This window comes from Euprymna scolopes, chromosome 12, assembly GCF_053919585.1.
Source record: "Euprymna scolopes isolate OS-2025 chromosome 12, ASM5391958v1, whole genome shotgun sequence".
Lineage (NCBI taxonomy): Eukaryota > Metazoa > Mollusca > Cephalopoda > Sepiida > Sepiolidae > Euprymna > Euprymna scolopes.
Window position 1 is genome coordinate 71,347,934 of NC_136493.1, and position 21,907 is coordinate 71,369,840.

The following is a 21,907-nucleotide window of genomic DNA, read 5'->3' on the forward strand; positions in this document are numbered from 1 at the left end:
ATTCCGAAAAATAATTTCAACCAAAGTTAACACCTTATACAGCCTAACATCACAAGTGCATTTAATACAAATTTTATTACCGCACTAGCAAAAAGGCCTGGCATCTAAAATCAGCAGTCCTTTCATATGACAAGGGCATGTTCTAAATGAATATTTCTGTGTAATGCACACTTGAACTATGAGACGAGGTGCCTTAAATAAGTTTCCAGCTGTAAAGCACTTGTACCATTCCAAAAACTTCTGGAAGACACCACAGAAGGCGTATTGTGTGAGCGTGCCAATGACCCTCGTCACAGCCTCTTTCATCTCTTCAATTGTCTCATAATGACAACCTCTAAGGTTTTCCTTGAGTATAGTAAAAGTATCGGGAGGGTGAGTAACTGCCTTGATGCTCATCAAATAGTTTGTGACAAAGATGAAATCGCGGGCTGGTGCATTGTCCTGATGGAAATGCCACTGACCTGATTTGTAGAATGCTGGCCTCTTCTGAGTGAATCTTTTCCTGAATTCCCTGAAAACCTTAACATAGAATTCCTTGTTGACTGTCTGTCCAGTGGGAACCCAGTGAATGTAGATCATGCCAGTGCTATCAAAAAAAGTGATCATCATAGGTTTCTGATTGAATTTGCTCTGTTTGGCATTCTTGAGATCTGGAAGAGCCAGCATGCTTCTACTGGGAACTCTGTCTCTTGGTCTAGGAGACATAGCAATAGATCCAGCTTTCATTGCAAGTCACCAAGTATCAAAAACTATAGGATCTGAATTGATCAGCTTTCCCATTTCCCTACTGTCATAATAACGTCTTTCTTTCTGATCTTTTCTGAGCAGCCTTGGGACAAACCGTGTAAATCTTCTGAATCTTCAGTTCCTTTCAAATAATTGCATGTACAGTTCCTACACTGATATCACACTGCACTTATTGTCGCTATAGATACAAGACGGTTCTTATTCATGGAATTCGTTATTTAATCAATCAACTCTGGTGTTCTGACATCTTTACTTCTCCTACACCTCTTATTATCTTTCACAGACTTTCATCAGCTGTGACAATTAGGCTTTAGTAGGGTGCATTCCAATTTCTGTTGTACTGTTCATTTTAACCTGAAATCATAAAAATTGGTCAGTCCTCTCATAAGGTGTATAGCAATAATATACTGAAGTAGTAGTAGTAGTAGTAGTAGTAGTAGTAGTAGTAGTAGTAGTATGATATATAGATATGATATATCTGCATACGGGGTGGGATAATAAATTGGTCGCCCAAAAGAAAACAACACTACAACTTTATTTTAAAATTTTACTGAAAAAATCAATTCAGGTAACTTGAGTATGTCGTAGATCTGGCATCTAATCAATGTAGCCTCAATCACCGCCTTGGGACAGGTCGAGAACTGGGAACATGCTTTTTCCACAATTCTTAATTTTTTAGTTTTTATTTGTTACTAGACTACCCATGACCCGTTGGGTCAGTATGTTATATTAGCTATGGAATTAATGTATGAGCTTGACACTTGTGACAGAAAGAAAATAGTTTTTGTGACATTGAAATTATAAGTAGTTTGCCATACTTATAGGTATATGTGCACTGAACAGATGCCATAATACTTGAAGTTAAATTCAAATTTTGATATATCTTTTAATTTAAACGTGAAAAAAAAATCAATTGGGACGCTGAAAAGTACATAGTAAAACAATACATTTTATTGTCGCGTAAATCGCTGTTGTAAAATGCTCTTATGGTTGTCAACAGGTTAAAGTAGATTTATTTGTAAGAAAATTGCGTTATAATAACTTAAATGCAATATAGAAATGAATGATGTAAAAAAAAGCAGAAAGTATAACAATTGTTTATTTGGATATTTTAAACGCGAAAAAAAAATTGGGACGCTGAAAATGTACACAGTAAAACAATACGTTTTATTGTCACGTTGATTATTTAGTATAATATATATCGTATATATGAAACAGGTCGATGATTACACATATTATTTGTAATCACGTTTTGCGTTTGCTTCCCATATCTTGAATTTTTTTATTCAATGAATTTAAAATATTTGCTTTTCTAAGGACGTCCGTTTGTTCGAACGAAACCGGTCCCGCGATTTGTGTTTATTTGTTTACGCTGTTATGAGTTTATGTTTATGTACTCATACGCAACCAGAAGTCGTAAATCGGATGTTGGGTTATAACACCCGTTACAAGGTCATTTGAGTTTTATAATTATATAGATTGTTGGGTCATCTGTTTCTTACACTGTATTTAGCAGTTTTCTTCGGTCATGTAAACTATAAGTACGCCGATATAATTCATAAGTTGTTCTTTGAAAAACTTATTCTCCAGAATACATCATTTTCCCTTATTTTCAACGACGATGCCCGGGGGAAGGGGGGTGTATGGGGTTAGAGAAAAATAATGAAAACTAATGTCCTCATTTACTTGCATCCCCACGAGGGCAAAGTTAGTCAGACACAGAGCCAATTTTCCATGTGAGCAAAATCCATCATCCTATGCATTATATGCTCCTTTTTGTTTGTTTATAAAAATTTAATTGGTGTTGCCCAGGATTTATTATAATAATTATACCATAGCAAGTGTGTTTAATTGCCTGCGAAACAGATTTTCTTGATAATTTATTTAATATCTTAAATTAAAAATGGTCACTTTTTACGATGAGACTCAGCGTCGTTTAACCTCTAAAGAAATTAAGATCTACTTTTTGGGGCCTAATACATTTAAACAGTCTTTGTAAATAATATGAAAGAAGAAATTTTGAAAAAAAAAAAAAAGAAAATTAACATTTTAGCGCGGGAGATCACTTTTCTATATAAATTTAACGTAAAAGGAGCACCCACTTTTTGGCAACAAAGCATTCAATGAGACATGTCATCTCGAGCATTTTTGCAAGTTTTGTGATCGAGGGGGGGGCAAATATGACAAATTCTATTTTTTTTTTGTTTATTTATGGTGGGGGCGAGAATTACATTTGAAACATAAAATAACAATAAATTTAATTATTTTATATGAGACTTTCACCTAACAATTTTATAAACAAAACGAACCCCAAAATTCAATTTGTTTTTGGTGGGGAGGGTGGATTACATTAGAAATATAAAATGACAAAAAAATTTCATTTAATTGTCTTTCTAATTAATTTTTGGTAGATTTTTTTTCGATCGCATGGGCATTCGCAGCTATTTTGAAACAACAGTTATAATGATTTATTTTTAATTATTCTTTGTGGGAGTGGGGTTCTTTCCAGTGCTCAATATCCGGAGAATAGTTTCTTCTCTTTGTAGCCCTTCTGCCGAAATATCTGGTGGAGAGGGTATCACGAATTTTTTTTTTTTTTTTGCCGATTAAATTTGCATGTTTTCATCTGTTCTTTTATTTTTGTTGTGGGGGTATCCACGTTGCCCATGATGCAAATGATTAGTATACAGGTGTGTTTCAAACGGAGCTTCATGTCAACCCAGGCAACGCCGAGTGCCTATGCTAGTAAATTATATATCTATACTCCAATGAATTCGTTTTTCTTTTATGTGTATTGATATTCATATTAAAACCCCTCTTTTCTATTGGTATTTATTTGCTTTCCCAACAAAGCAAAATGTGACACAAGGTCGATTTTAATGTGGGGTTAAACCAGCTCCCTGAAAAAAAGAAAAAGGAGCACTCTGATTGGGACCAAAAATAATAATTGGGGTAGTATAGAGGGTTTCCCTCCATTGACTGGGACAAATTACCTTAAGTGCAGCATCTTGCAGAACAGATACTACATTTGATCCCAGCCCGAAGGCCAAGAACAACAGGGTATTTATTTGCTCCTTTATCGAGCAAATTAGGCACAAGGCCGATTTTTAATGTGAGGAGTGAAGAGGAGTAGGGGACCAGCTCCCCGGGGAGTAGGGGAGCTGGATAGTGACAATTGGTATGAAGGGTTGCCCCTACATTGACCAAGGTCTTATATGTGGGGTGGTCCCTACATATGGTCTTTGCTTGCAGTATCTGCAGAATAGATACTACACTTTGATCCTGGCCTAAAGAACAACAGAAAAAAGGCAACTCTCTTTTCTATCTATTTAAAAAGAAAATACAATTTTCTTATATATGGGTTGTGGAATTACATTCACTAGCAAAACATCTAGCTAATTTGCATAGTCTTTTAAACATTTAGTTTAATTAATTCCCTATTAGTTGCTTCGGTTTTCTAATGGGGTAATCATCTTTAGTTAACTGTTACGTGTTATATTCATGCAGATATTCTACATGATTTATACTTGCATAATGTTTGCATAAAAAGTTTATAGTAAACACAAAATTGTTTCCATATATATTTATGTATACATATATATTTTTGTTTAACAAATTTTGCCTACCAAACTCCTCCTAGAATTTTTGGGTTACAGACATGAAACTTCATATATAAGGTATTTAAATCCAGGCAAAACTTTATATTGGGGTTTTAGCCCGGAAAATCGGTGCAAAAGTGTGAAAATTAAAAAAAAAATGAAATTTGCCAGGTGAAAGTCGAACGCCGGGATTACGAATGCATAACATAGTAGGTATTGGTTCATAGTTTAATTTTTAGCCTTACAGTAAACATGCTTTCATAGCCGGTCATTGATGGCAAAGGCAAAATAAATCGTGAGCTGAACGTTTTGATTTCGATTCTCGGTGGTGAGGCATGAGTCTTTTTTTTTTTTAATACTTTTTAAATCATTACTATATATTGCATCCAATCTATCTATCTATCTATCTATCTATCTATATATCTATCTATTTATCTATCTATCTATTTATCTATCTATCTATCTATCTATCTATATATATATATATATCTATAAAAGTGAAAATGTCTGCCTGTCTTTTCTCTATGGTAGTTAAAGAAGACTATTATAGAGAAAGGCATTACTTTACATATTCACACTTTTTGAGATATACATATGCACATAACCTTATGAACAGTACATAGGGCCTGAGCATATATGTATGCATATATATCCATAATATAAAGCTGAATGTGTGTGTGTGTGTCTGGTCACGAATAGGCTCCTATATGGTTGACTATTTTAAAAAAACTGATTACATATAATGATAGAAGATGTATCGATACACAGGAATAGGTATATATTTGATCTGGCAGAACAGTGGTTCATTAAAATTGTGGGGTCTGCGTTCGCACCTGGTCCACAAAGTATGGAAATAAAAAATTTAAAAATTAAAAAACAACGTTTACAAGTGTTTTTGATATATATATATGTACATAATAATACTTTAATAAGTATGTTTTAACTTAAATAGGGATGGTATAATAAAATTGTGGGGCCTGCGTTCGCGCCTGGCCTCCATAGAATGGAAATAGGCACAAAGTTTAACAAGGTTTTTTAATATAGATCCACAGAATATTGTGATAAGTGTTTCAGTGTGAATAGGTATGATATAATAAATTATGGGGTTTATCTATTTTATTTTTACTTTCATCATATTTTGCTTTGGTTTTGATGCCCCCAAATTCGAAGCTATCTCTTTACAACCGTTCCTTTTCATAACCTATCATACTTTCATAAATCAGAGTCCATTTTCTGTAGGCTGTTTTTGAACCCAGTCAACGACGGGTACTTTTGCTAGTATATATATATATATATATATATATATATATATATATATATATATATATATATATATATATATATATATATATACGTACACACACACTATCTATATATCTATAAAAGTGAACATGTCTGTGTATCTGCATGTCTGTGTGTGTGTGTCTGTGTGTCTGTGTGTCCATTTCCCTACGCAATAACTTTCTAAATTTTAAGTCTACAGACTAGAAATTTGATATATAGGTTACTGAGTTTTGGGGAAATCTTTGTGATCTTTGTTCGGCCAGAAATTTGGCTGTTAATGGGTCAAAGCTCAACTCCTTTTTTTGGCAATTTTGGGTCTGAATACTTGAAATTTTAGATATAGGTTCCTTGGACATGGATCTAACATAATAACTTGATTTGAGCCTCAAACAATAAATATTTAGGGGTCATAATAGGGGTCAAAGTTTAAAAAAAAATTGACCTCTGTGGTCTCTACCAAATTACTCAGACAATTTCTGGTCTAAACATTTGAAATTTTACATAAAGAGTATTCAGAGATAGGGCAAGCTTTTTCATCGGTTTGGGTCGAAAATTTTTAGATACCAATATATAAATGTATGTATGTATGTTTGCATGTCTGCCTTAAACTTTAGACATAGGCGACGGATTTTACCAAGATTAGTATCGTTTTAAAGTTCGACCTTCCAGACAACAAATATCGAAAAATTGGCTTCCTTCAACTAGGCATTTTTCTACAGGAGGGGGTCGCTTTTTTCGCTGATATTTTTTAGGGTCATCTTCTCCTTTCGATTGTCTAGCCTTAATTCAAACTTACGTCACTTCCGGTTTGACGGTGGTCGCACCAGCAAAGACGTCAGGGTTTTTCCCGTTCTTTTCCTCCTTCGCGGTTTGAGCCTGCTTTCCTACTACCACTTTTTTTTTTTTGCTCAACATGCACATCCAAACACCCGGGCAACGCCGGGTGGAAATGCTAGTATATCTATAAAAGTGAACGTGTCTGTGTGTGTGTGGTGTGTGTCTCTGTACATTTCCCTACGCAATAACTCTGTCAATTTTTAGTCTACAGACTTGAAATTTGATATACAGTGTACTGAGATTTGAGAAAATCTTTGTGGTCGGTTTTTGGCCAGAAATTTGGCTGTTAGAGGTCAAAGTTCGACGCTTTGACCTTTGAGAACTCTACCAAACTCCTCCGACAATTTTGGGTCTAAATACTTGAAATTTTAGGTATAGGTTCCTTGGACCTGGATCTAACTTAATAACTTGATTTGAGCCCCAAACAATAAATGTTAAGGGGTCATAATAGGGGTCAAAGTTAAAAAATTTTTTTTACCTCTGCGGTCTCCACCAAATTACTCAGACAATTTCTGGTCTAAACATTTGAAATTTTACATAAAGGGTATTCAGAGATAGGGCAAGCTTTTTCATCGGTTTGGGTCGAAAATTTCAGTTACCAATATATTAATGTATGTATGTATGTATGTATGTTTGCATGTGATCTAAAACTTTCGACAAAGGCATCTGGATTTTACCAAGATTAGTATCGTTTTAAAGTTCGACCTCATACAACAAATATCGAAAAATTGGCTAAAAACATTAACATCTTTACCTACAACAAGGCACTTTTCTAAGGGGGGGGGGCTTTTCTCGCCGATATTTTTTAAAGTTATCCTCTCCTTTCGATTGTCTAGCCTTAATTTGAGCATGAGTCACTTCAGGCTTGGCGGTGGTCGTAACCGCAAAGACATCAGGTCTTTTGTTTTTTTCCCCATTCTTTTCCTCCGGGCAGAAATGCTAGTGTCAGTGTGTGTACATTTCTCTATCAAACTATTATGCCAATTTTCAGTCTACAGGCTCAAGATTTGACATAAGAGGTATTGATTAAATTTTTTAATCGGTTTTCGGCCAGAAATTTGACTGCCAAGGGGTCAAAGTTCAACGATTTGACCTTTGAAACTCTACAAAACTCCTCTGCTAATTTTGGGTCTAAACACTTGAAATTTTAAATGTAGGCTACTTGGACATGGATCAACCTTTTTAATTTGATTTGAGCCCAAAACAATAAATATTAAGAGGTCAAAATTAGGATAAAATTTTTTAAAAAGTTTCTGCGGTCTCTACCAAATTACTCAGCCAATTATTGGTTTAAACATTTAGATTTTACATAAAGTGTATTCAGACATGGGGTAAATTTTTAATCAGTTTTTAGCCGAAAATTTATTCTTCAAGTGGTCAAAGTTAAAAAAAATTTACCTTTGCAGTCTCTAGCAAGCTACTCTGCTAATTTTTGGTCTAAACATTTGAGATTTTTCATAAAGGGTATTCAAATATGCAGCAAGCTTTTTAATCAGTTTTTGACCGAAAATTTGGTAGCAAGAGGTGAAAGTTGAAAGAGTTGACCTTTGCCGACTCTACCAAACTCCTCCACCAATTTTGGGTATAAACCCTTGGAATTTTAGATGTAGGTTACCTGAACATGAATCAAACTTTTAATATATATATATATATATATATATATATATATATATATATATATATATATATATATATATACATATGCACATAAAGTTATGAAGAGTACTTAGGGCCCAAGCAAAGCCTGCTGAACTGCTAGTATATATATATATAACATACACGCTAACCTCAATATCGCTTAAAAAATTAACAACAAAAAAGCAACGTAAATATATAAACGATAAAAACTAAACAGTAAATTGTCTATGGCATCATAACGTAATGGATAAGACGCTGGACTGAAAATACATAAGGTCCAGGGTTCGATTCCTAATAACAGTTAAGCTAGGCTGAAGAGGGGTAGGGCCCCGAAACATGCATGTACATAGATTACTGTTTTAAAAATAAATAAATAAAAATATTATATAATATACATGACATATATGCATATATTATATAATCTATGTATCTATCTATGTATATAGATATAAGTTTTTATCACCCTGGTCATGTTCCTGTTATTCGTGGCAAGGCAACGATGCATTTTGAGGGTGCTGGCAAAAAAAAAAAAAAACAGAAGAAAAACTCACTTCTTGCAGATACGTAATTCGTCACAAAGAACACTCCAACCACCAGAACCACCTACACACAATCTGCAGAACACTCCTGACAGCTTCCCAGCGACCTGCTTTTATAGCGGCCGGGAATTATATATTTGCATAATCACGCGAGAGCAGATGCGATTCTGCGAGAATTGTATGGCGTCAACGCCAATAAAAACCCATGGACGCCATCTTTGAACTCTCTCTTCCGTTCAGCCCGCAACACAACAGACACATCCGAGGTAAGCTCTTTATTCCTCCTCATTTCGGTTATTGCTAATTCTGCTACAATATGGAGCAAAAAAAAAAAGAAGAAGAATTTGTGTGTATTTTAAATTTGTAATTTAACAAAAAACTTATCTAATTTATTTCGTAAATAATTCATAACTTTTGTTTGAATTTAACAAAACTATGACTCATTAAAGTGAGTGATTTTGATCATTTTTATTCCAATCTGAGATAATGAATGGTTGAAAGTTGCGTTGAATTGCAGAGAAAACCTGCAAAGATATCTATTTCAGCTAGTACTGGTCCTTCACTTGCATTGCAAATACAATTTATCTTTCTTTATCGTAAACAAATGCATGAAGGTATCATTAATGCAAACTCTTAATTACTATGTAGTGATAATAGTTAAAATCATCCTAAACTCTAGAGCCAAAATGGAAGAGCCATTGCTCAAAACAACGAAAGATTATAAAAAGGCTGACTGGGCCATCAGAGATCTCATTAGAGACGCTCCATGGGAAAATATCTTTTTACTTCCTGCTGAACAGTGCGCAAATGAGACCACTGAATGGTTAAAAACAGCAATTGAAGAACATGTCCCCACGCGGAAATTTTATAGCAAGCCCCACTCTCCCCAATGGTTTACTTCCACATGTGCAGCTGCCATCGCACATAGGCAGCACGCGTACCACAGATTTAACCGACATAAATCCAGTTCAAACAGACAGAAGTATATAGAAGCCAGAAGTGACTGTAAGAAAGAAATAGCGACAGCTAAGAGAGAATTTACTGAAACCACCCAAAAAAACGCATCAAAGCTCAGAAATTAGGAACCCGTGACTTCTGGAAAATCTACAACAGTGTAGTAAATAATGGACAATCAACAATTCCCTCACTATCCAACAATCATGAAGTTGTTTGCTCAGCAACCGAGAAGGCTAACATGCTTGCCAGTCAGTTTGCCTCCAACTCCACACTAGACTCTGCTAACCACACTATCCCAGACTTTCCTTTGCGAACAGACGCCACACTAGACGATCTGGAAATCACCTCCTTCTCAGGTGCATGCTATTATAAAAAATCTTGACACTGGAAAAGCATGTAGACCTGATCTCATCCCGACTGTGCTATTAAAAAAAGTGCTCCACCGAAGTAGCTCCAATCCTCTCCAAACTTTACAACAAATGCCTTAATGAATCTTGCTTTCCTGCCTGCTGGAAAACTGTTTCTGTGGTACCAGTTTTCAAGAATTCTGACGAAAGAACTGACTCAGCAAATTACCGCCTCATTAGCCACCTCCTACTTTTTGCTAAAATATTTGAGTCCATAATTAACCAAGCTCTAGTCCATCACCTTACAGGTGCTAAACTTCTTACCGACCAACAATATGGATTTAGGCAAGCCCATTCCACAGCAGAAATTCTAACTGTAATCTCTAAGCGTATATACCGTTCACTGGACAAAGCAGGGGAGGGTAGAGCAGTAGCTCTAGATATATCTAAGGCTTTTGACAGGGTATGGCATGAAGGTCTTCTTAGGAAAATCAGATCATACAGTATCACTGGAAGAATACTTAACATAATTGAATCCTTCTTAGAAAAAAATCCAGGTTGTCCTCGATGGTCGTACATCTAAACAATATGATATAACTGCGGGATTGCCTCAGGGGTCTATCCTTGGACCTCTATTATTCCTAATATTCATAAATGACCTCCCTGACAAAATTGTCTGTGAGATGGGTATATATGCTGATGACACCACGCTCTATAACAGACACGACAGGAAAACAAATGAACACATATCTAAAGAAATAGCAGAAACACTAGAGAATGACCTCCAATCTGTAGTGGAATGGGGACAAAAATGGATGGTCACCTTCAATACTGCCAAGACTAAACTTGTTTCCTTCAATAACTACAAGAAACCTTCTCTACCACCAATAGCAATGGCCAAAGACTCTTTATCTGAAAGCACATCTTTTAAACTCCTCGGCCTAACGTTCACAGGAAACATGAGTTGGAACAATTACATTGAGAGCATTGCCAGGACCGCTGCAAAAAAGGTAGGTTCTCTCTACTGTACTAGAAAGCTACTGACCCCTGAAAGTATCCTGTACCTCTATAAGGCCACTATTCGCCCATGTATGGAGTATTGTTGTCATATTTGGGCCGGTGAATCTCTCACTCCTAGACAAGGTTCAAAAGAGAGTCACCAACCTGAACTATCATCCAAGCTTCAGCCTCTGTTCCATCTACACAATGTAGCATCCCTCTGTCTGTTCTATAAGTACTTTACTCGTGTATGTTCCGACGAGTTGCAAGCACTTGTACCCCCTCTACGTAAATACCCCCCGACAAACCCGACAAGCAGTACAATCCCTAGATGTAAGAGAGCCTTCTACTCCAGTAGTTTCTTCCCCAAAACCGCTAGACTTTGGAGCTCCCTGCCAGGTTCCTGCTTCCCCAACTGTACTGACATGCAGAAGTTCCAGTGTAACATGAACCAGCATCTTGCTGCCCAACTCCCCACCTAGTACTCCTGTAGCCTGTGTCCCTAATAGTAGCCTCTACATCCAAGTGGCAATGTGCCTTGTTTGGGATGAAAATGTAATAAAAACAAATTAAAAAAAACAAAATACAAATTGCGATTTATAATTCTTTCTTGCTATTGTTTTTATTATAAAGACTTATCTGTTTAATTTATAGCTGCGAATCAAAAAATCAAATAACTTCAAAGGATAGCATGCAAATTGTCAATGGATTCATTAAACGCGCTTTTCGTCTGAGAAAAATGCGTTTCGTTCCGCTTCCTCTATCAATCTTGCTTTTTGTCACTTTCCACACACCGCTACCAGCAAACAACCGACATGTCTCTTCTGCTTTCCAATGGTTTTCTTTTGCTGTAAGAATATAGATTCGTATGATGTATTTTCCTGGCTTTCTTTCAAATAGTTTCTTTCATCTCCATCCACATCAACATCATCAGCAGCATGATAACACTGTTGTTGATAGTTTCATTCACAGTTTTATTCTTAGAATATTTATTTGCACTGATACAGATTTTGTCATCAATATCACAAACTTTCTTTTTAACAAGCGGTAAATAATCATCCACTTTCTAATCAGATAGCATAGGAGTGGACTTTCTGGAGGCCATAATCTTGTGGATGAAGTCCGCTGATGGTCTACTTGTATTGCGTTCTTGGTATTTAAACACATCCACTTTGCCCAGCACCTTTTACCCCAAAATTGAAACTATTAAATAACGTGACAGCTTAAATAAAACTTCAATCAGACCAGGCGCAAACTTAAAACTAAATTGCCTCCTCTCTTGAGGCTTGCATTCACAAATATCCGTGAACTTAGAACTAACTTAGATGATGTAGAATCATTTCTCCTAATAAACTCCCCTAAATTAAATATTTTAGCTCTAAGTGAAACTAACCTACACTCTTCCCCCCCTCCCCCTTAACCATTTTAACATGCCTGATCATCTCCCACTCTGTTGTAAGAACTCAGACAGACATATGCACGGACAGAGTCTATATTCGAAACACCTTCCCCTTGACTAAAGAATCCAAACTAGAATCAGACGACCAAGCCTTTATGTGCTTTAAACAAACCTGCAAAACAGCGTTGACTTTGTATTTTCTTTGCCGTTCTATCTCGACCCAGGACTCTACCCTAATCAACTAAGTCTCTAACAGCATAGATGCAGTAGATAGTAGATGTACTCGATGACTTTAATGTCCACCACAGTAATTAACTTGCTTTCTTTAGTTACACAGACGCAGCTGGTAGCATAAAGTTTCTTTATCCCATTCCTTATCAGAGACAGTCACGTTCCTGACTAATCTCCCAGATCGACTGGACAGTAAGCCTCACTTTTAAACTTTTTATGATCTCAGTTTCCAAGGATTATGTAACAAATGCCCATAGTCCACTCAGAAATGCCGACCACGTTGTGATAATGGTAGAAATCACCTTAAACTCTCGACCCCAAATTGGGATGGTGAGCTATTATTCAAAACGACAAGAAGACTGACCATAAGAGATCACATTCGAGATATTTTTCTCTTCCTGTGGATAAGTGTGTAAATGAGGCTACTGAATGGATCAAATCAGCAATTGAAGCACATATTCCCACAATAAGGTTCTTTAGCAAACCTCACCCTCCACAGTAGTTCACCATTCTGCATGCATTTTTTTTTTTTTTACACAGTGATCACCACTTATCAAGGCCTGGAAGCCACTCAGGGATAAGGGTTATTGCAAGTACATTACGTTAGTGTGGAAATTTGCTGAAGTGTTTACTTAAGGGGGCGGTTCATTAGGAATTTGTTAACATTGGACTTGAAGACATCCAAGTTGTAGTCCGGAGGGAAGCAGGCAGATGGAACTGAGTTCCACAGGCGTGCAGTTCTAAGAAAGAAGCTTTGTTCATGGAATCCGCGTTTTGATTTAGGCACAGATATAGAGTGGGGGAAATTTTTCACAGTGGATTCAGCTAGACGGGTGTTTTTTGTGAAAGATTGGCGAGGGGGGACCAGAGATTGGAGTTCAGATGAGCACCTGCCATGGAAATAACGATAAAACAAGGATAGGCAATGTCTCTTCTGTGGGAGAGAGGTTGCAGGGTAGAGAAAAGGGCATCCCCCACTAAGCCACGAAGTCTATTTTGTACTCTGTCAAGGCAGGATAGGCTGTTTTTAGCAGCTCCTGCCCAGATATGGCAACAGTATTCCATCCTTGGACGTACTTGGCTTTTATATAGATAGAGAATTGCATCAGTAGTGAGATATCTTCTGGAGCGGTAGAAGGATCCCACCATCTTTCCAGCGACCTTGGCAACAGACTTGATGTATGTGTTCCATTTCAGATCAGGAGTAAAGGTCAAACCCAGAAGCTTGTCAAAACACGGGGCCTCACCCAGATGAGAGCCATCCATCACAATTGATGCCAGCTGGGGATCAGAGCGTTGATGATGTAAGGATAGGAGTTTGGTTTTGGATGCATTAAAGGTAACCAGCCACATCTTCCCCCACTGAACCACGCGCTCGAGATCAGAGGAGAGAGAATCAGAGAGAACTTTGTCATTTACAGCCTTTGATATGTTGCCGTAGATGGTCGTGTTATCAGCATAGGTGTCAACGAATGATTTAAGTATGTGTTTAGGGAGGTCATTGATGTAGATCAGGAAGAGAGTTGGGCCCAGGATTGACCCCTGAGGGACTCCAGCATTTATATTGCAGGCCTCAGATTTTTGTCCATCTACCACTACTCTTATGAGCCTATCGGAGAGAAATGATTTAATGATTGAGAAAACATTTCCAGTTATACCGTAGCTGAAAATCTTGTGAAGTAGACCCTTATGCCATATCTTGTCGAAGGCCTTTGATATGCCAAGAGCAATTGCCCTAGAAAGGAAGCCTTTGTCAAGAGATTCACTAATCCTGTGGGATATAACCGTCAGCACATCTGTGGTAGATCTTGCAGAGCGGAAACCATATTGCGTGTCACTAAGAAGGTTATTCCTGCTGAGGTGGTTGACTATTTCTCTATTTAATATGGATTCCAGCAACTTACTCATAACACACAGGAGACTTATAGGTCTGTACTGAGAGGGAGATGACTTATCACCTGAATTCTTAAATACAGGGCAAACTGATGAGGTCTTCCAGGGAGTTGGAAAGCACTTCTCCTTAAGACAGCGCTTAAATAGTTTCGTAAGTATGGGAGCAAGTTCTGGTTGAAGCTTTTTTAACACTATAATTGGGATGCCATCAGGGCCAGTTGCTTTACTGGAATCTAGATTCTTTAAAAATGCATTCTGCAGACTTATCAGACATAAGACCAATTCAAATAGGCAAGCGTTTGTAGAAGCTAGAAATAGTCATCAGAGAGAAATAGCCGCAAACAAAAGAAGGCATTCCAAAGTCACCAGAAAATTCATTGAGTTGCAGAAATTAGGGATTCGTGATTTCTGGAAAATTTATAACAGCAAGAGTCAATCAACAATTCCTCCACTTTCCAACAATCTTGAGATTGTTTGCACAACAACTGAAAAGGCAAATCTCCTTGCCCGACAGTTTGCCTCCACCTCCACTTTAGATTCAACAAACCACCCCCCTCTCAAATTTCCCTTTGCAGATAGAAGCCACACTCGATGATCTGAAAATCATCCCTTCATTTATTTATGATGTCATAAAAAACCTAGTGGGCCTGATCTTTACCCTGTTATACTATTAAAAAAATGCTCTGCTCAGATTGCTCCAGTTTTTTGCAAACTTTTCAACAAATGCCTTACATAATCTTGTTTTCCTGAATGCTGAAAAATTGCTTCTGTTGTACCAGTTTTCAAGAAATCTGGCGAAAGAACTGACCCACTAAATTATAGCCCCATTAGCCTGCTCCCTCTTCATCAAAATCTTTGAGTCCTTAATCAATCAAGCACTAGTTTGCCACTTAGTAGATAATAAACTTCTTTCTGCCCCGATACTATGGATTTAGGCAAGCCCATTTTACTGTGTATATCCTAACTGTAATCTCCGAACACATATATCATGCACTGGATGAGGCAGGAAAGGCTAGGTAGCCCTAGACATATCTAAGGCCTTTGACATGGTTTGGCACGATGGTCTTCACATGAAAATGAAATAATATGGTATTACTGGATGCATACTTACCATAATTAAATCCTTCTTAGATAAGATGAAAATCCAGATTGTCCTTGATGTTCATACATTCGAACAACATAATATAAATACAGGTGCGTTACAGGGATCAATCCTTGGACCATTATTATTCCTGATATTCATAAACGACCTGCCTGATAAAATAGTCTTTGAGATGGGGATATTTGCTGATGACACTTCTCTCTAATCGATACAAGGGGAAAACAAATGAACATTTATCTAAGGAAATGGCTGAAACTCTAGAGGAAGACCTCCAATCTGTAGTGGAATGAGATCAAAACTGGTTGGTAATGTACAATGCCGCCAAGACTAAACTCATTTCCTTCAACAATTACAACTACTTCTCAGTCACTGATTGCAATGACTAAAGCTACACTATCTAAAAGTACTTCGCTCAAGTTTCAAGGCTTAACATTTACAAACAACATGAATTGGAACAAATACATTGAGGTAATTGCTAAGACTGCTACAAGGAAGGTGGGCTCTCTCTACCATGCTAGAAGGTTACTCACACCTGAGAGTATCCTGTATCTCTACAAAGCCACTATTCGCCCATACATGGGGCATTGTTGTCATATTTGGGCTGGTGCATCTATCACTAGTCTGTTGCTCCTAGATAGGGTTTAAAAAAGAGTTACCAATCTAATAGATCTCAAACTGTCAGCTAAATTCCCTCTGTACCATTGGCAAAATGTTGTGTCCCTGTGTTTGTTTTACAAATACTTTAATGGAAAGTGCTTAGACGAACTCAAAGCACTAGTGCCTCCTTGACATAAATACTCCTGACAAACCTGACAAGCAGCAAAATCACACCCCTACACTGTAGAGATCCCTCGATGCTGGAAAGCCTTCTACTCAAATAGCTCCTTCCCTTGAACTGCTAGACTTGGGAATTTCCTCTCAGCCTCAGCTTTCCTGACTTTACTTACATGCAGAAGTTCAAGAATAATGTAAATAAACATCTCGCTGCCCAACTCCCTACATAGTGTCCCTGCAAGTTTGGTCCCAAATAGTAGCCCCTTATGACAGTAGCACTGTGCCATGTTTGGAGTCAAAAAACAGATTAAAATAAAAGAGTGAACATGTAACCAATTTTGGGAATAAAACGCAAATATATTTTCTATGTGGATGGAGGAAATGTTAATGGATCAATTTTTTAAACCGAAAGAATGCATCCCCTGTATAGAAAGTAGGACGAGAAAGAGGGTGAGGCGAATCTCTTCTGCCCTTGTACATGCGATAACGTTCAGTTATTTTTACATTGTTTTGGGTGGTGGTTGTAACAAGATAGACGCTGCACGTACATTCAGAAAACAATTTTTTGAAGTGATGAAAAACTTTGTAAAAAATTAATTATTCGTACTTTATAGCACTATCTAATCAGAAGTGTGTGATTACTTTACCTTAAGTTTATATAAAAAGTGATTTTCCACTAAAATATCTAATCATATTGATATCTGATGAATTTTAATAACGTTTCTTGAATATTTGTAAAATGTATGAAATCATAAGCTTTTAAAAAAAATCGGCACTCATGCAGAGAGTGATGCGGACGTAACTCAGTGCACGCCCAGCTTTACATGACGTCAACAGCCGGAGTAAGCCGAGCGTTGCCAAGGAAATTAAGCTGAGCATCGCTGATGAAAGCATAACAAGAAAAGAAAAACCTACTTTAATTTTTAAGTTTTATTAACTGTAAAGGAAAATGTTATAACAATAATTATTTTTATATATATTTTTTAAATAATGTTATTTTTTTTTACAAGAAAAGGTTCAAATGTAAATCAACTAAATACTTTCAAGGAATTTTGTGTTTATAAATTTTTTTTTATTTAAATTTTTTTTCAAGAAAAATAGAAAAACATATTTTTATTTAATTTTTGTGTTTTTTCTGGTGTTTTTGTTTCTTTTTGTTCGAGAAAAGGTCCAAAGGTAAGTCAAATAAATACTTTCAAGGAATTTTTTTTGGTTTGGGTGTTTTTTTAGGGAAACCTGAAAAAATAGAAAAGTTGAAGCACAACAATTTTTTGCTGTTTTTTTTTTTTAAAGGAAAAACCTGGAAACTAAAAAAAGAAAAAAAAAATGGGTATTTTTTTTCTTTTTTTAGTTTCCAGGTTTTCAGGTGGGATATTTTTTTTTCATTTTAAAACAGATGTTGTTTCCTCAGACCATTGGAGGGCATCACACGATGGCAAAGTGGACACAGAGGTGATAGCGGATGTACAAGGAAGCTTATCATCAACTGGGTAGCTTTCGGCAATGTGACCTAATATGGAGACAAACGGAGCATTACCAAATGTTTGCCTCCACATAAACTCTAGGAGATATGTGTCCAAAAGCTCCCGGTTGGTCCTGCATTCTACTTTGTTGTTTTGCTTCCTTCCACATTTGCTCCACATGATTCGCCGTAGCTTTCATTTTGGGATCTACGAAGTGAAGGCAGTGGTTCACCGTCAAATGGCGATACCCCTCTCCCCTCACTTTGTTGTATGCCTTCCAACAGTCTGATACGACCGTGGTCCTCGGCAGGATATATTGTTTTATTAATGGAAGGAGGGTTTTGGCATTCCGGTTTGGTACACTCACCAAGAAACCCTCCTTTTCGGCGGGGTTGTATCCACCGAAGACCCAGACCGGTGTGAGTAATCTGCCAATGTTATGCTTTCTATGGTTAAACAAAGCATCATCTATCTCCAGCGTATGGCTTGGACCCCCTATCTGCCGGAGATTCTTTAGAAAATATTCCCCGCAAATATCTCTTAAGAAATTCTTCCAGTCGGTGATGGTGTGCATCGAGCGAATTCCACATTCGTGCTGGAGGTCTTTTTACGTTGCTCTCTCGAACGCCCACAAGTAGATTAGTTTTAGTATTATGGCAATTGCTTGCTTAGACTTTGTTAAAAAAGTTCCAGTCCGGATCGAGGTAAACGTTCGACATTTGCTAGCCTGACACCTCCAGGCATAGCCATCGCTTACTTTACTTCTTACAATAAGAGTGCATCAATATCCACAGGACGTACAATTTCCTATCTGACAAAATTCCACTGGTGTTTTCAACTGCTCAACAGTAAAATTCATGGTTTTTTCCTTACGTGAAAGTATACAAATGGTGTGCTTTTTTTTTTTTTAACTAACTTGTTTTCTTTTGTTCCTCTTCATGATTGTCGTCTGGTGCTTTGAATTTTCACTCACACAAACGCACGCCACGTTGAAAACCTTCGCGCTACATTGTCATTGGCTCAGCTCTATGTTACGTCAAACAGCATAATTTCTTTGATTACGCTCGGCTTACTCCGACTGTTGACCCCATGTTCTGGGGAAAGCCGGGCGTGCGCTGAGTTATGTCTGGATCACTCTCTGCATGAATACCAATATTTCAATGACATCATAAATATAGAACATTTTTTTGATAAATAAAAATAACTTTTTCAAATATTATTAAGTAAAGATTTTTCAATGCAAGAAACGTTTTCTTTGCTTTGAATTTCATTTTATAAATATCTGAAAATGCAGAAGAGTTTCCACTAAAATCTCACTAAATTCAGACTTTGAAATGTCATAGTTAAATGTAATTCTTTAAATTTTAATGAAGAAATATTTCAAAATAGGTGGAATGATTTATTCTTTACAATCAACAAAATTTCCAAATGCTGAAGAAATATGTTTTCTTCAGAACTAAATTGATGAAGATGCCGAAATTTAAAGAAATATTATTTTCTTCAGTGTACATTTCCATTTATTTTTTATGTTCTAGTTTTATGTTTTGAATTTTTGTTTAAAATTGTAACTAATTAGATACAAACAAATCAAATAAAGATGTTTCCATTCTGAACACTTTCCACAATCTTTTGAATAGAAAGTATATATTTTTTCTTTCCAAATGTGAATTTTTTCTTGGAGTATAAATTAATGATTATTTCAAAATTCAGAAGAAATATTTTTCCATAAACCTCAATAAATAAAACCTTTACAAATAATTTTTTTTAATTCTGTAGCTTTATCAAATAAAGATTCTCAAATGTAAAACAATTTTTCCTTAAATTGGAATCAATTGTACTGTAGCAATTGGAATGTATTTTGTTTTTTTAAATTTTAGTTATAATAGAGGTTGGGTAAAATACCCCCCTGCAAAATATGTTCTTAGTGTAAGCTTTTCCTTTTTTCCTTAGCTGTGAAATTTTATGACTAAATCGTATATCAGAGACCCTACGAGCTCTAGAAAATGCAACATTTAGGTGCCAATGGCTAAACACAGGTTGTGGTGAAAATAAAACTAATTTTTCAAATGTTGGATCTTGAGACTTATTTATAGTCATTACATTCGATAACCGAATCAGAAACTGATTTCTTTCTAAAATGAAAGACAATTTAGGGTGACTTTTTGGGCGAGTTATATTCTTGAAACAGAACCATGTTTTTGTTTCCCTAGTAATGCACTACTTATTGATGACGCTTTAATTGATACATTTTTATAACTTTATCTATGCTTAAATACATGCGGTTATCACCAAAAAGTTCATTTAAAACCTCTTTATTGATCAATAAACATAATTCTTTTTTGCTGAGAGAATTATCCTATTTCTTTTATCATGTTGTGATATATTTTTTTAAAGTATCATCAACCAGTGAACCATGAAAGCATGATGTTTGTGACACTTCTATATCATCATTATTAGACTTACTTCGATATTCCACAAGATTTGCTGTTCTATTTCTAAAATTCAGTAACCATGAGGCAAATTCACTTTCATTTGGTATTGTTCTAATATTTTGACACAAACTGTATTGTTTAAAATTAAGCCAAAGGGGAGAATTCTTAATGCAAATTTCAATTATTTCCTCACAACTTCCTCTTGCTGGGCCTTTCTGAAGTCTCCCCCGCCCCCTCGAAAAAAACTCTTAAAAACAGATGCAAAACTTGTTTAGGCACCATAATATAATTGATAATTGTTTTGGAGATGTGAGATTATAACACTAAACATATAAGTTTTCCCACACGTCCCTGGCGCATCCACACAAACACAAGAAACCACAAGACTGTTGCTCAATCGGTGTGTTAATGTCTGGGTAATTTGAGATACCTTCTGTTCCATTTGCTCCAACAGGTTCAGGTAAACCAATTCATAAACAATTTATACCATTTTCAATAAAGACTGTATTTACGGATTGCAAAGCCATATGTATAATGCACAGTATGTATTATGTCTTATGTATTTGAATATATATTTAATACTCTGCAGCAATGAACAGATTTCAATATTGATATGGGCACATTACGTTTTTAGTAAGTAAACGTTTAAAGGTACAACATAGCTATTATTTACAAATTCGTTTACATGATATTTTTCTTGTACGACCTTTTCTTTTCGTCACGAGTAAGATTTTATTTGTTTTTTCATATGGGTTGAATTCTGCACAAGTATCTTATTTCTTCTTTAAAAATAAAACTGTATTTTACATGAATTTTTTTGTATATGAACTTTTCTTTCTATCATAGGTAAAATTTTGTATGTTTTTTCATGAAAGTAGAATTCTGCACAAGTACATTATTTTCTTATTTAAAATTAAATACTATTTATGTGTAATAAGAAAACACGTTAAAAAGTTAAAACACAAAAACTTATTCATCTAAGTAAAAAAAGTAACATACACTACATTTTATTTTACTCATTAGCGACACCAAATCTTTTCTGTTGATCTTAAACAATTGTTTATTGGGGATTTGGAATAATCCATTTTCATTCAGAGTGACTAAGTATATTAATATATAGATAATACTAATAATGAAAGAGAACATTGGAAATAGAGAAGAACAAGAAAACTCCTAGAAACTAAACTATATGATAGAAACATGTTAAAATAATGGGATGTATCACTAGTAAGATATTCTGGAACGTTCATAGGCTGACAAAAAAAGCACTGAGGCCCCTCGAACTAAAGAACAGGAAACTTATGACTATGCATAATACATGGCTACGAAAACGACACCTAAACAGAGAAACTGAATCCCCAATGACAGCCGCACAAAATAACATGATTAGGACCAACTATCAAAGCAAAGATTGACAAAATATAAGAAAACAGCACATGCAGACTCTGTGGACAAACAGACGAAACTGTAAAACACATAATAAGTTAATGCAGCAAAATAGCCCAAAAAGAATGCTAGAATAGATACGATCAAGTGGAGAAGGCAACACATAACTATGCAAACAACTGTATCTTGAATACTCAGACAAATGGCATAAGCAAAAACTAGCAGCAAAACTTGAAAACGGAAATCACAAATCCTATGGAACATGGACATAAAAGCTGAT